This window comes from Bos grunniens, chromosome 6 (assembly GCF_055505025.1).
Source record: "Bos grunniens cultivar Pamir isolate PY7600 chromosome 6, Bosgru_T2T1.0, whole genome shotgun sequence".
NCBI lineage: Eukaryota > Metazoa > Chordata > Mammalia > Artiodactyla > Bovidae > Bos > Bos grunniens.
The window spans coordinates 59047674-59062851 of NC_141170.1; the positions used below are offsets into that span (position 1 = coordinate 59047674).

Consider the following 15178-nt stretch of genomic DNA (forward strand, 5'->3'; position numbering starts at 1 on the left):
TCTTGCACAGTAAGGAAACTGACTTTTCATTATATGTCTTGTAGCCCATCCCATGTGTAGTTTGACTTTGTTTTAATGCTATGAAAGTGAAAGTCGCTTGGTCATGTCCGACTCTTTGTGACCCCATGGACTATATACAATTCATGGAATTCTCCAGGCCAGAATACTGGAGGGGGTTGCCTTTTCCTTAATAAATATTTCTAAATTCCACTTAATTCTTGGTTGAAAGAAAAACTAGTGATTGGGACCAGTTTTTAGTTTGATTTGAAAATTAGTTTCAATCTTAACTACTGCATTTAGTTATTTAATTCTCCAACCTAAGTTCAGTTATTAACTGATATGTCTGTGTCCTAAGTTTAATTATTAACTGAATCTAAAATGGAGATTTCTTATTATAATTTTCCTTTCATTTTTGAAAGAGAACTAAGTACTATAAATGGTATTCTGTTGCTTCAATTAATTATTCTCATTATTATTTTGTAGTTTTACTTCCAATAAATGCATTAGAGACAGCCACTCAAAAGAAATCTAATAAGCAGTTTTTGTTAATCACATGCTTGTAAGTTTGAGGGCTGTGTCTACTTCCTCTTTATAAAAGTACGTTTTCACAGTAATGTGTTTTTCCAATTAAAAAAAATGTCCATTTGAGTAATTATAAGGAGTCATGACTGACACTATTATTTTCATTAACATCAGATCAAAGTGATTTTCATACATATGTCTATATATATCCTTTCATAGTTTCACTTGGAACTGACTCTGGGGCTGATAATTTCAGCGTTGGTGTTTCTAAAAACACATTGTGTTAATAAGTTGCTCCATTGCCATTTTGTTTTGTTTCCTTTTCTATAAAACAATGCCAGAGAAGTGAGGTGCTTCTCAATGCACTGCGGTGTCAGGGACACATGGATTTCCGATTGGAAGCCTGAAACAAACATGGTAGGAGAACAGAAGAGGCACACACATGCAGGCTCTTACTACACAGAGGTGGCATCTGTTACTGTGACTTTCCTTCTTCCTAATTGTTTTCATAGTTGTTCACCAGAGTGCTAAAGATTTAGCTTTGAGGTCTTTGTTTCACAAGGATTCTTCCTAAGCTGAAATTTCTAACTATGATTTATGGCTCCATATGGTAAGTCAAAATATTTTACCAGTAGTTTGGAATTTTATCAAGAGCATTGAGCACCCAGGTTGGTGAATTTCTGTGTGTTTGCCCTTGGCAGGGAGACACGTTGAAAGCAGATGGCTTGTATATGATGTATTTTGTAAGGTATTAATACTATCAGCTTGTCATGCAAATGAGTGGCAACCATGAAAATCAACAACAACCAAAAAAAAAAAAAAAGAGAGAGAAAGTCTTAAACTTTGTGTATAAGTTTTAATTTTCAAATGTGGAATTATAGTTTATGCAATGCTGGGATAACAGAAATTCCAAACCATCTTGCAAATGACACACAGTTATCAAATAGTCACACACACACACACACATATATATATATGTATGTCTATATATGTGTGTATACATATATAAGCAGAAATGCTGAAGCAGTATGGCAAGAAAGCCATGTAGAGAAAGGCAGATACCTGCATAAGAAGCCTGAGCAGATGACTCCAGAGAGGAGTTGTGAAAGAAAACACAGATCTGTTCAGACATAGAAAGTAGAAAGAGAGTCGGGGATTTTGTATGTGGGTGTGTGTCTGTCGAGGCTGAGAGGAACAAAGGGAAATTATGCAGTAGATTGTAGTCAGAAGTTAAGATTTGCAGTTCATGATCAAAAACCTCGTAATGTTATGTGCCGGGGTCCAGCCCCGGCTGATCCAGGGTATTCGAAGGAGAGACGGCATCGGCAACCTATTTATTTAAATACTCATCAAAGATACAAAGAGTAATAGAATGAGGATAGCTCAGTGAAGAAATTCAGTGGAGAAAAGCGGCTGAAATAAGGATAGCTCAGTGAGGAAATTCAGTGGAGAAAAGAGGCTGAAATAAGGATAGCTCAGTAGGAAAATTCAGTGGAGAAAAGAGGCTGAATAATTCAGCCAGAAGGTAAGAGAAAGAACGACATGGGGAGACCAAGTTTCGGTGAACAGGGCCCGCACTTTATTTTCCAAAGTAGTTTTTATACCTTAAGTTATGCATAGAGGATAATGGGGGAAGGGGTAGAGTCATGCAGTAAGCCAGGCTTTCTTCCTGCAAATTTATCATATGCCAAAGTTTAGGTGATTTACATCATCTTCTGGCCCGGAGGCCTGTTAACATTTTAAGAAACTTATTTTTCTCTAAAGGTGATTATTCTAAAGTCAGCTAGCCTCCAAAAAGCATTGGATAGAGTTGCATTCCTATAGGGCAAAGGTGAGGTGGGCTCAGTCAAGAAAAGAATTAACTCAAGGGTCCAAGGTTACAAACATTGAGGCTACTACTTATATTTCTATAAACCCATTATATCCATCAATACACTGCCAAGGACACAGTAGGTAAGGGCTATGGAGACTTAGCAGCAAACATTGGCCCAATAAGTGAAAAACCCTTCACCAATACAATTTCTAATCAATCTTTTAACTACTCAAAGGACTCTGTGTTTAGACAGTTTAGAACATCTCCCGCCTCTCACAGTTGGGAGGCTCTGAACAATCACATGTGGCCGGAAAAACCTATTCAGGCAGGCTAGAGGATTTCCAAATGAGTTTGTAGGTTGAAACACTGTCACACCCAGGAATCATTAACTGGAGCTGTAAGCTAACTCTTTTTTCAGAGAGAGGTAGTGGGGGACAGCCCCCCGTAAAGTCAGAGGTATAGGTGAGAGCACAAAGCAGAAAGTAGGCAGACTCTGGTTTGGGGGGGTAGATGCTCAAGAATTTCCAGGGGGACTCCTGAGGCTCAGTCCCGCCTTTGCGTATGCTGAGCCTCCTTCCTCATGACTTTTGCCACAGGCGGAGTTCCTCACGCTGGCTCCCGGCAGTGATAGAATTCCAGTTGAGCTATTCCAGATCCTGAAAGATGATGCTGTGGAAAGTGCTGCACTCAATATGCAATATGCACTCCTTATGCAATATGCTGGCTCCCGGCAGTTATGCATGATCAGGATCACATCAAATTCCTCTCATTGGAGTAATATGATCCCAGCCACACTTAAGGTAGATAGTTCTTACTGCTTTCTGGATGGTGAGCAGGAAAAGTGGCTATCAAATGGGAAGGAAAGAGGTTATATGTGGTTGCTGCTAAGTCGCTTCAGTCATGTCCGACTCTGTGCAACCCCAGAGATGACAGCCCACCAGGCTCCCCTGTCCCTGGGATTCTCCAGGCAAGAACATTGGAGTGGGTTGCCATTTCCTTCTCCAGTGTGTGAAAGTAAAAAGTGAAAGTGAAGTTGCTCAGTCGTGTCCGACTCTTAGCGACCCCATGGACTGCAGCCTAGCAGGCTCCTCCGTCCATGGGATTTTCCAGGCGAGAGTACTGGAGTGGGGTGCCATTGCCTTCTCCATATATGTGGTTGGTGTTAGCTAAATTGATAAGAGAAAGGGAAATAATTGGCATTAAGAACTTAAAATGATGGGTTGAAAAGGAGAGAAAGGGGCTAAAACAAGAAATTATTTTATCAAATCATTTAAATATTTCTGATAACCAAATGTAATGTTAAAATATAGACTACAAAGAGGAAAAACTTAAATCACCATATTTAATATTCTTACTATCCAAAGACAACCACTATCAATATTTTATTATATTTTTCTAGTTTTTACATCTATAGTATCAGTTGAGATCATGCTATACATACAGTTTTCTGTACTATTTTCTTAATCTCACATATCATAAACTTTTATTCATAACATTAAAATTCTATGTAAATGTAATTTTTAGTGGCTGAAGAACTAATACAATTTTTAGTAGCTTCTGTACCATCATTTATTCAACCATTCCCTCAAGGTGAAGTGTTTGGATAGTTTCTAAATGTATTATAAGTATCGCTGAGATAAGCATCTTTGTATATAAACTTCATTTTAATTATTTCTTTAGATAGATCTTAATGATTTAATTGCCAAGAGAATAAATATTTTCAATGCTTTTCATATATATTACAATTTTTTTAAGGAATGGTTTTGATCAATTTATATTTGTCTTACTAAAGAGTGACATTTTAGCACTATTCATTAAAAATATTTGCTAATTTTATTGGTTAAAAGTGATATTCTAAACATGTTCTTGTCTGAATTTACATTTATTTGCTTACGAATGAGGCTGAACAGTTTCAGTCATTTGTAATTCTTGAAGTGAGAGATTAAAATACATATACCATGCATATATGATAAGTATATTAGCTGGTATATTTCATATTATTAGCTAACAGGACATCTAAAGAGACTGTAGACTGTTGTTTCAAGTGGAGGAATAGAAAGTAAAGGCCAAGTGGTGTAACCGAAGAGTGGACATAGAGGATGAGGGAGGAAGATCCTAGACTATAGTCAGTGTTGCGGGGCAGAAGGGGAGTCAATAATAAAGGTCTTCCAAATCGGATCGTAGTCATGAAGGGAATTAAGTAGGATGGGTCATGAAGTCCAAGATGGAAAGAATATGGAATAGGCAAAGAGCAGCAAACTCAAAGGGCCCAGTGGAGATGAAGGCCAGACAGTGAATGAGGGAGGCACCCACTTACTACAGTCCTCCACCTTGACCTCCAGGAGGCCTTGGGAGCTTCCCAGGTTTTCCAGGGAGGCTCTTGTTTATACAAGTCTGTGTTTCCCTCAAATCTGGAAGTTTTCAATAATATGGATCTTTTGTATATCCCCTCTCCCACTCACCCAGCATGTCTCTTTTAATAACGAAGGTCGATGAGACTGTATTTTGTGTATTTATTGTTTCTTGGCCCTGAAGTCAGTTTTCCATAGCATGCACATTTTTTTTGAATTAAAGAACCATAAACGTACCAAAGAAAACTAAAAATGGAGAGGACTGCAGAGTTTATGCACAATACATTTAGCAGTGAAGTTAAGGACTGAGTTGATTGGCTTAAACCTAGATTTTAAAAATAATATTCCGAGATGCTGCCTGATGGTTAACATCACTGATACTATACATTTGCACTTTTACTGCTTATGAATGAATGCCATGCCATGCAAAATGTTTTACTCCATATTACTGACATGTTATGGAACCACCCTGACCCCAGCTGCTCAGGCTGCAGTGTGAGGATCCTGGACACTGCCATCCTCAGGTCATCCATTAGTCAGCTCTGCCCATTCTGCCTTTATGATGTAATTCAAAGTCAACTTCTCTTCTCGTGACCCCAGGGTTACCAGGCCTGAACAGCCTGCAGTCCACATCTGCGTCCTCATCTGCATGCCTGGGATCTCGTTTTCAGCCCAGAGTTATCTTAAGAAAAAGAAAATCAGATCTCATCACTTCTCTACTAAAAATCCTCCAGTAAGCCCAGTAGAACCAAAATCCTTGCCTGTCAGCCCCACATTTGACCCCTGCCTCCTCTGCTCACTCTACTTCAGCTTCACCATCTTTGTCTTCAGATACCCCACTGCAGTCTTTTCTTGAGAGAAAAAGGACTTCCCTGACCACCCTACTCAAAATAGCTCCTCCTTTTCCCTCCTAACTCTGCTTTATTCTTCCTCATAGTATTTGTCACTATGCTGTCTCTCCAAAACGTATATATTTTCTTTTTGATTATGTTTCTCTAGCATAACGGGAAGGACCATGTCTGTCTTCAGTTCAGTTCAGTCACTCAGTCGTGTTTGACTCTTTGCGACCCCATGAGTTGCAGCACGCCAGGCCTCCCTGTCCATCACAAACTCCCGGAGTTCACTCAGACTCAAGTCCATCGAGTCAGTGATGCCATCCAGCCATCTCATCCTCTGTCGTCCCCTTCTCCTCCTGCCCCCAATCCCTCCCAGCATCAGAGTCTTTTCCAATGAGTCAGCTCTTCGCATGAGGTGGCCAAAGTATTGGAGTTTCAGCTTTAGCATCAGTCCTTCCAATGAACACTCAGGACTGATCTCCTTTAGAATGGACTGGTTGGATCTCCTTGCAGTCCAAGGGACTCTCAAGAGTCTTCTCCAACACCACAGTTCAAAAGCATCAGTTCTTCGGTGCTCAGCCTTCTTCACAGTCCAACTCTCACATCCATACATGACCACTGGAAAAACCATAGCCTTGACTAGATGGACCTTTGTTGGCAAAGTAATGTCTCTGCTTTTGAATATGCTATCTAGGTTGTTCATAACTTTCCTTCCAAGGAATAAGCGTCTTTTAATTTCATGGCTGCAGTCACCATCTGCAGTGATTTTGGAGCCCAGAAAAATAAAGTCTGACACTGTTTCCACTGTTTCCCCATCTATTTCCCATGAAGTGATGGGACTGGATGCCATGATCTTAGTTTTCTGAATGTTGAGCTTTAAGCCAACATTTTCACTCTCCACTTTCACTTTCATCAAGAGGCTTTTGAGTTCCTCTTCACTTTCTGCCATAAGGGTGGTGTCATCTGCATATCTGAGGTTATTGATATTTCTCCCAGCAATCTTGATTCCAGCTTGTGTTTCTTCCAGTCCAGCGTTTCTCATGATGTACTCTTAGTCACCACTTTATCTTCAAGGTCTAGAACAAAGACAGTCAATGGCAGTAATCATTTGTTGAATGATTGAATGACTCATCTAACCAATTTAAATTGAGTATCTTGAGAAGTTACTGTGCGCTCATAGAAATTTAGGTTCATTATGTCTAAACTATTTGCTTCAGTACTATTTTATGTTGTTCTTTTTCTTGAACATAACACTGCTTGCTAATTTTAGCATTATCTAAACTGACCAGCCTTGCGATTGATTTATTAAAGGTGTCCTCATGTTTCTAATTAGTGACTTAACTGATGTTTATAGATGCACAGCAGTTAAAGTTTTAATCTGCTAGATTCTTTACATGATTTCTATTGTTTCCATTTTAAATTTTTTCTTTAGAATATCTGCTTCTATGTTGTCAAAAAGTAAGAGCTTCTTTTAGAAAATGGCAAAAGTATATTGATCAGATAATTAAGCTTAAACAAGAACTGAACCCAAGAGTTTTAAAGAAAAAAAAATGTTCACAGTCTTTTAAAGACAACATGACTTATTTAGGACCTTGCCAGCCATCCAAGCCCCAGATAAAATTAAATTTCTAGGTTGATTAAAGTATTATGAAATACATTATGTTTAAAATTAACGCCAATATTATTTATTCCTAATTCTTGGAATAAATTAGGTATAATACAAAAAAAAATTCTTCAGCAAAAAGGTTTTGGTTTTTTTAAATCACAAAGTAAACAGAGAAGTGTATTTTTCTTTTTAAAATTTTATTTTTAGCTGTCCTGGGTCTTTGTTGCTGTGCGGGCTTTTCTCTAGTTGCAGTGAGCAGGGGTTAGGCTCCAGCTGCTGTGCACAGGCTTCTCATCGCGGTGGCTTCTCTTGTTGCAGAGTACGGGCTCCAGGGTACTCAGGCTTTAGTAGTTCCGGCTCATGGGCTCAGTAGTTTCGGCTCTCCAGCTGCAGAACACAGGGTCAGTTGTTGTATTGCATGGGTTTAGTCACTCTGAGGTATGTGGGATCCTTCCAGATCAGGTATCAAACCTGTGTCTCCTGTTTTGGCAAGTGGATTCTTTACCACTGAGCCACCAGGGAAGCCCCAAGAAGTGCATGTTTTCAAGTTGTGAGGTGTGTGATTGCCAGAAGGCAGCCTGCAGGCACCCCCGATGGCAGCTTTCCCCATGGACTCTGGTCAACTTGATAAGGCTCCTACCTGACTCTGCAGTGCTTGGTGTCTGCACAGCACATGGTGCTGCGGTTCGCCCTGTATGTGTTTTAGTTGTTTGATATTTAATTGTCTCCAAAAAGATGATTAGTTATTAGCTCCCAGTTCATAGAGCCCACATCAGGGTCCAGGTCTTTGACTGCTTTTTCCCTCTGTGCTTGAATATATCCCAGAGCATTATTGAAAATAAACACATCTGGACAGAAGAGCACAGTGCTTGGTAAATCCAGGATGATAGGGGATTTCTGTGGTAATTTAGAGGAAATTAAAATACCATTTAACTATTAAAGAGTAAAACCTACATATTACTTTGCAAAATCACACACTTCCTGAGCTCTTGTTATCCAGATTGCTCATTGTGGGGAGGGGGTTCTCCTTTTTATATGGCTTTTGTGTTAAAAGTGGAACACAGGGCTTGGATTTTTACACATTATTTATGAGTTTGTAATAGATTCTCCTCTCCACCTGCATTCAGTATTTCTTCTCAACTTCTTCTTTTAAAAAATAAAAAGTGTGTTAAAACTACCACAGGATATGTAAGGTAAAGACTGGTAATTAGGTAATTATGAGGTACTACAGTTTGCTGTAGTTCCTGGAATGTGAAGTCAAGTGGGCCTTAGAAAGCGTCGCTACGAACAAAGCTAGTGGAGGTGATGGAATTCCAGTTGAGCTATTTCAAATCCTGAAAGATGATGCTGTGAAAGTGCTGCACTCAATATGCCAGCAAATTTGGAAAACTCAGCAGTGGCCACAGGACTGGAAAAGGTCAGTTTTCATTCCAATCCCAAAGAAAGGCAATGCCAAAGAATGCTCAAACTACCACACAATTGCACTCATCTCACACGCTAGTAAAGTCATGCTCAAAATTCTCAAAGCCAGGCTTCAGCAATACATGAACTGTGAATTTCCAGATGTTCAAGCTGGTTTTAGAAAAGGCAGAGGAACCAGAGATCAAATTGCCAATATCCACTGGATCATGGAAAAAGCAAGAGAGTTCCAGATAAACATCTATTTCTGCTTTATTGACTATGCCAAAGCCTTTGCCTGTGTGAATCACAATAAACTGTGGAAAATTCTGAAAGAGATGGGAATACCAGACCACCTGACCTGCCTCTTGAGAAACCTGTATGCAGGTCAGGAAGCAACAGTTAGAACTGGACTTGGAACAACAGACTGGTTCCAAATAGGAAAAGGAGTCCGTCAAGGCTGTATATTGTCACCCTGCTTATTTAACTTATATGCAGAGTACATCATGAGAAGCACTGGGCTGGAGGAAGCACAAGCTGGAATCAAGATTGCCGGGAGAAATATCAATAACCTCAGATATGCAGATGACACCACCCTTATGGCAGAAAGTGAAGAGGAACTCAAAAGCCTCTTGATGAAAGTGAAAGAGGAGAGTATAAAAGTTAGCTTAAAGCTCAACATTCAGAAAACTAAGATCATGGCATCTGGTCCCATCACTTCATGGGAAATAGATGGGGAAACAGTAGAAACAGTGTCAGACTTTATTTTTGGGGGCTCCAAAATCAATGCAGGTGGTGATTGCAGCCATTAAATTAAAAGACGCTTATTCCTTGGAAGGAAAGTTATGAACAACCTAGATAGCATATTCAAAAGCAGAGACATTACTTTGCCAACAAAGGTCCGTCTAGTCAAGGCTATGGTTTTTCCAGTGGTCATGTATGGATGTGAGAGTTGGATTGTGAAGAAAGCCGAGCACCGAAGAACTGATGCTTTTGAACTGTGGTATTGGAGAAGACTCTTGAGAGTCCTTTGGACTGCAAGGAGATCCAACCAGTCCATTCTAAAGGAGATCAGTCCTGGGTGTTCTTTGGAAGGACTGATGCTAAAGCTGAAACTCCAGTACTTTGGCCACCTCATGCGAAGAGCTGACTCATTGGAAAAGACTCTGATGCTGGAAGGGATTGGGGACAGGAGGAGAAGGGGACGACAGAGGATGAGATGGCTGGATGGCATCACTGACTCGATGGACATGAGTTTGAGTAAACTCCGGGAGTTTGTGATGGACAGGGAGGCCTGGCGTGCTGCGATTCATGGGGTTGCAAAGAGTCAGACAAGACTGAGCGACTGAATTGAACTGACTGACAGTTTGCTGTGGTAGAGGAGCAGAAAGTGATCACTGTCAAACCTAGCAGGTTTGTAAGAGTTAGTGAAGATTACTATAGGTAAAGGGATGTTAACAGTGCATGCAGCTGAGGCCAAGGTGTGTGTATGTTGGGTGTATGTGGAAACCAAAAGATGTTTGGAGGTGTTAATCCTTTTATAATGTTTCTATTGTTTTGGTGGGTTCCGTGTTTATCCTTCTTTAGGAGGACTCTCATACCTGCATGCCTTCGACTCTTTGAACTCACCTTCCCAATGTTGATTAGTTACTGGTCATGACCAACTATTGTTGCTGACACCACCCATACAGGTAATATGGCTTCAGTGCGATAACTGACACTTTTTCATATGAACGCTAGTACCTTGGTGTGTGTGTGTGTGTGTGTGTGTGTGTGTGTACCATTTCTTCCTCTTCTGCTTTAGTCATGCATTAATACAGTAACCACTTTCAGCAAAAGTTTTGAAATTCTAAATACTTAGTGTAAAGTGGGCTGCCATCTGTGGGGTCACACAGAGTTGGACACGACTGAAGTGACTTAGCAGCAGCAGTGTAAAGTTTACTTCTTGAAAACTATATACTACTATTAAATATAGAGCAACACACATTCACTTGATCTTCACACTGGCTAGATCTTTAAATCTTTAGGTAAGATAAAATGAAAAATAATGTTCTCCTAATAGGATGTAAAAGGGACTTTAATAAATGTTGTTGGTCAGTCACAAAATCATGTCCAACTCTTTGTGACCCCATGGACTACAGCCCGCCAGGCTCCTCTGTCCATGGGGATCTTCAAGCAAGAATACTGAAGTGGGTTGCCATGTCATTCTCCAGGGGATCTTTCCAACCCAGAGATCAAACCCTGAGTCTCCTGTACTTACAGGCAGATCCTTTACTGCTGAGCCACCATGGAAGCTCTGGTAAATATTACCTATATTTAAAATAACCCACATGACAATTTCCTGGCTTATTACCAGGTCCCCATCCATGTTATAACATCTCTTTTCCATGACCTGTCTGAATCTTATTTCTTATTCCTTTTTCCAGATCTACCTTAGTCTCATCTGGTCTCAAGCTTCTGTTTTGCACCAGTAGGTTTTTTTTTTTTTTTTTTTTTGCCACAGTCTCAGATCTCATATTTGCCTGCTGTCAGTCCACTCTAAAAACAAAGTGGCCTTGTTAAGACAAAGGATGCTCCTCCAGGGATGACGTATGCACGCCAGAGCTGTCAGAAGTTAGGCAGCAAGTGTAGCATGTGTCTGCCTTCACCAAGGCTTATGTAATAGCAATCGGTGTCCCTACCAGTAGAACGGCTGACTTTTACTTTTCTTGTGTACTTGTCTATTGTGTGCATTTATGATAACTTGTGTGCCTTGTTTTTTGCCAAGACCATAGATAGTGGTAGGCCATGTGTGTTTTTAAAATTAACTCTGTTCAAAGCAAAAGCAGGCAGAAGTTGCTCATTTTTGTTTAGAGTAGGCTGTAATTGTAATTATGCCTTTAGATATTCAGTGAAAAGCTGCCCTGCCCTTACTCTAGAAATTTATCATCTTGAGATGGTTTGTTTCCTATGTTTTTGTATTCTTGGTAATGTTTAAGAATTCACACACACACATTTTCTCTTTTTCTCTTATGTATATTCACACACTTGACCAACAGGCATTCATAAACCAAACCTTTAAGCCAAAAATATTCTTCCTAATGCTTAAAGCATGTCACACATCCAGAATTTATTAAATATTATATAATATAAAATTCTTACATAATATACTCAATTACACTTATATAAAAAGGCAGATTTTCTGGGTTCCTTTTGTAGTCAAAAGGAATTCAGTGTAAATTTAGTAGTTTTTTGGAAACACTGCCTTAGTATCATTGCAAGATTGCTTCCATTTTCCTTTAATCAGAACTTGGCAATTTAGTTTTATATAATATTTAATGTGATTATAATCTTAGACTTGTTCTGGATTTTGACCCTTTACTAAGTAACCTGTTGATAATTTTCTTGTCACTATTGATAGCTTTAGATTATTTCATTTGGGAGTAATAAAACTGTCTCTCTTAAAAAATATAAGTAGATAAGTAGATTTAAAACTTGTCACTCTGGCCTTTTTACTTCCCATCCTGGCTACTTCAAATTGTTAAAGTTATGGAATTTACAAAATAACAACTAAGGGAAAATTCAAGACCACAAGTTTGAAATGTTTGTTTCAGGAAGAGTTATAGATTTGTTCCTTTCTTTGTACTCTGTGGGGTGCTTTCTTTGTATGCTAAGTCCTGTCCAACTTTTGTGATCCCCGCCAGGCTCCTCTGTCCATGGGATTCCCCAGGCAAGAAGTGGGTCTCCATTTCCTTCTCCAGGGGATCTTCCCAACCCAGGAATCAAACCCTCGTCTCCTGCATTGGCAGGTGGATTCCTCACCCCTGAGCTGTAGAGCTCATGTTAATTCTGGCCCAGGTGGTCCCAGATGTCACTGGTTGGCTTTCAGGAAGCCTCCTGTAGTCCATCTTCTGGTCCATTCTCCCCTGATCTGCCGGCTGCCTGAAGTGACAGTCTTATCCCCCAGAAAGGTTCCATCTCTTCACTGCTTAAAGAGGAATATATTTACTCTGCTTAAGTGCTTCTGGTCCTCCGAACCCGTTGTTATGTACGGACTGTTTTTATTATCCATGAATCATGTTTTACTGCTCCTTTTTCCTTATACCCCTTCTATTTGCCCCTGCCTCTTACCAATAAATCCATTGCCAGCTCCAAATGGATAAAGTAAAATAAATGAGGGTTTAGTTCTTGTGTAATTTTTGCCTCTCTCTTTTTTCTACCAGGCTTATCTAAACCCTATTACTGGTAGTGATTAGGAGAAAAGGGTACTCACTCCCAGTTACCTACCCCAGATACAATGAGAAGAAAAAAAAATATATATATATATAATACTAAAAAATAGAACATTTCTAGGAAATCACGGTAACATTTTTTGAGTACTTTCTATTTTGGAAATTTTCTAAGTACTTCCTGAAATGCTTAAAACTCAACAACTCAGGTGAAGTAAGAATTGTTTTTATTTTGTAGCAAGCAGAACAATGTAATCGGCACCCACCTTATTTCTAGGAAGGTGAATTTAAAAAAAAATTTGTTTCCTTTTAGTTAGTTTTGGTGTTAGAATAAAATACTTCAGGTACATTTCCTTCTCTATGAAATGTCAGAACTTTTGTCTTCTTGGGTCTTCCCCAGATCCATTTGCTACCGTAAGTTTGCTATTAAATTGTCAGGCTGCTGTGGAGCTTTTTGTATCTGGTGATTTAAACACCTCCCTTCTTTCTGTACCACCCACTCAAGTTCATTCCAGGTGCCCTTAGCAAATGACTCCCAAGGCATTTAAGTGGCCAAAGCTCATTGACCAATGAGGAGAAGAGTGTCATGTATAATAGAGTTACGCAGTTCCTGGATCAGGAGCAAAGTTTGCTTAAGCAAAGCTTTTGTTACCATTAGCCTGTCGCATCCAGATTTCAAGACTGGAAAGGTAGGGGACACCTTATTTGTTGTAATTGGAAGAGAGGAGGAGATGGTTTTGTTTAGTTAAAGTAATTTAGATCAAGTTGAATAAACAAGTGATCCATTTCGTTTTTAACTGAGGGCAAAAAAAAATTTAGAAGTTTGTGAGAATTTCAAATGCTGCACAGTTTGCCTTACCAGCAGCAAAGCCAAACTTCTTCAGAACATTTAAAAAACAAAAAACAAAACAGTTCGTCTAGCATCTCTTCTCTTTATCACACTTGAAAAAACTAGGTGGAAAAAAAGTCATGTTTTCATAGATTGCAGCTATTTTCATTCTGGGAGTAAAAGCAGGAATTTATCAGTAATATCCACATTTGTTTTCCAAAGTCATTTCAGACTCAGTCGTTATAGAAGAATTTTGTGTAATTATTTAAATGAGATAAGGAAAAATGTGAAATTAATAGAATTAGCTCTTAAGAGCTACTACTTAAAGGTTACTGACAATGACTGAGAAAAGTTCAGGTGTAAAAAGACTCTCATATCAATCATACTGCTTTTTTCAAGCCAACAGTAAAGTTTATGAAATGGAATTAGTTAAGTGTAGGTTTATGTACTTTAAGCACTATATAAATTAGTTTCATTTTTATTAGAAGGAATAATTTAGTTATATTTTATGTGCTGTTTAGATGTTCTAATATTAAAGAAGCCAGAGATAAAGAATCTTTATTTGCTTTTTTCTACCTGGAAATGGAGTGATCTGGATAGCATTTGAAGCTAATCCTAAAAAGAAAAACCCTGGTCATTATGAATAAAATATGATGGATCAATGTTATAACAAAATGTATACATAAAAACATTTATTCCTGATATTATACTTCTCCCCTAGCCTACATCTAATATTTAGTATCAGAAGGTAAGCTCAGGTTCAAAGAAAAGTAAAACTGGTTTCCCAAGATGGCTTTTTCATAGAGCTGACTTAATATGAGTTTGTATTTTATACAGAAATTAGATAATTGTTTAAAAATACAACATATGAGAGATTATATCATTTGATTAAAATTTTTTAAAGTTTTAATGTATAGTCAAAACTCTATTTTTGCCTAATTTATAAAGAAAATTGTTTAGCACACATTCTCACTGGGTCTAAATGTCTAATCATTTCAGTTATCTCAGATTCTCTCCTTTTTAAAAATTATTTTTATATGCTCCTTTAAAAAAGTTACACCCTGAAACTTTCTACTTTTATTAGATTTTTTTCATAATGCCACTTTATGAGAAGTTTACCCTCCAGATCTCCCTCTTGACTCTTCAGGGCAGGTGGAGATAGATGGAGCACCAGGCACACAGGGTTAACTATTCACAGCAGCCATCTTCTTGGGTACAAGTAAATACTATTTCTCAACTCCAAGCTGAGGTTCAAAGGTTTAGACTTAACTTCACAGATCAGAGGTCAGGCACGAATTGCTGCAATTTGTAGTTCAATTCTGCCGATATGACAGAATTTCACAGCTATGATGATTGCTTTTTCCACTTCTGCACACAGGCCAGGCCGGGCAGTTAACAGCATAATTTGTACAAGTCAGCCCTTGGCACCCAGGTTTAATGAGTAACTAGCTGGTGCCTTAGGTTTCACTGGTACAAGGTGCACATTATAAAAAGGGTCAAATGTCACACACAAGAAATGGAGGGAGTGGGTAGTGAGATTGCAGTAACCACCATTTATGAATCATACATAAAGAGTTGGTAATTTGCGTTCATTTTAAAAGTAATTTCTGTGATG

At 38.8% G+C, this 15178-nt stretch overlaps 1 protein-coding gene across 31 annotated transcripts in view; it reads left to right on the forward strand.

Moving 5' to 3' along the window:
* The window catches only part of RBM47 (RNA binding motif protein 47), a 276212-nt gene that overhangs the window by 219675 nt on the left and 41359 nt on the right, over positions 1-15178 (forward strand). For 4 of the 31 annotated variants that reach the window (XM_086406036.1, XM_086406037.1, XM_086406032.1 and 1 more), the window contains one exon: positions 10114-10217. The exons of 24 other annotated variants lie outside the window; for them this stretch is intronic. The gene's annotated coding sequence lies outside the window, so the exon portion shown is untranslated. Of the gene's footprint in view, positions 1-7621; positions 7822-10113; positions 10218-13239; positions 13424-15178 lie in introns of those variants that run through there. 3 more of the 31 variants (XM_086406040.1, XM_086406054.1, XM_086406043.1) reach the window with 2 other exon arrangements.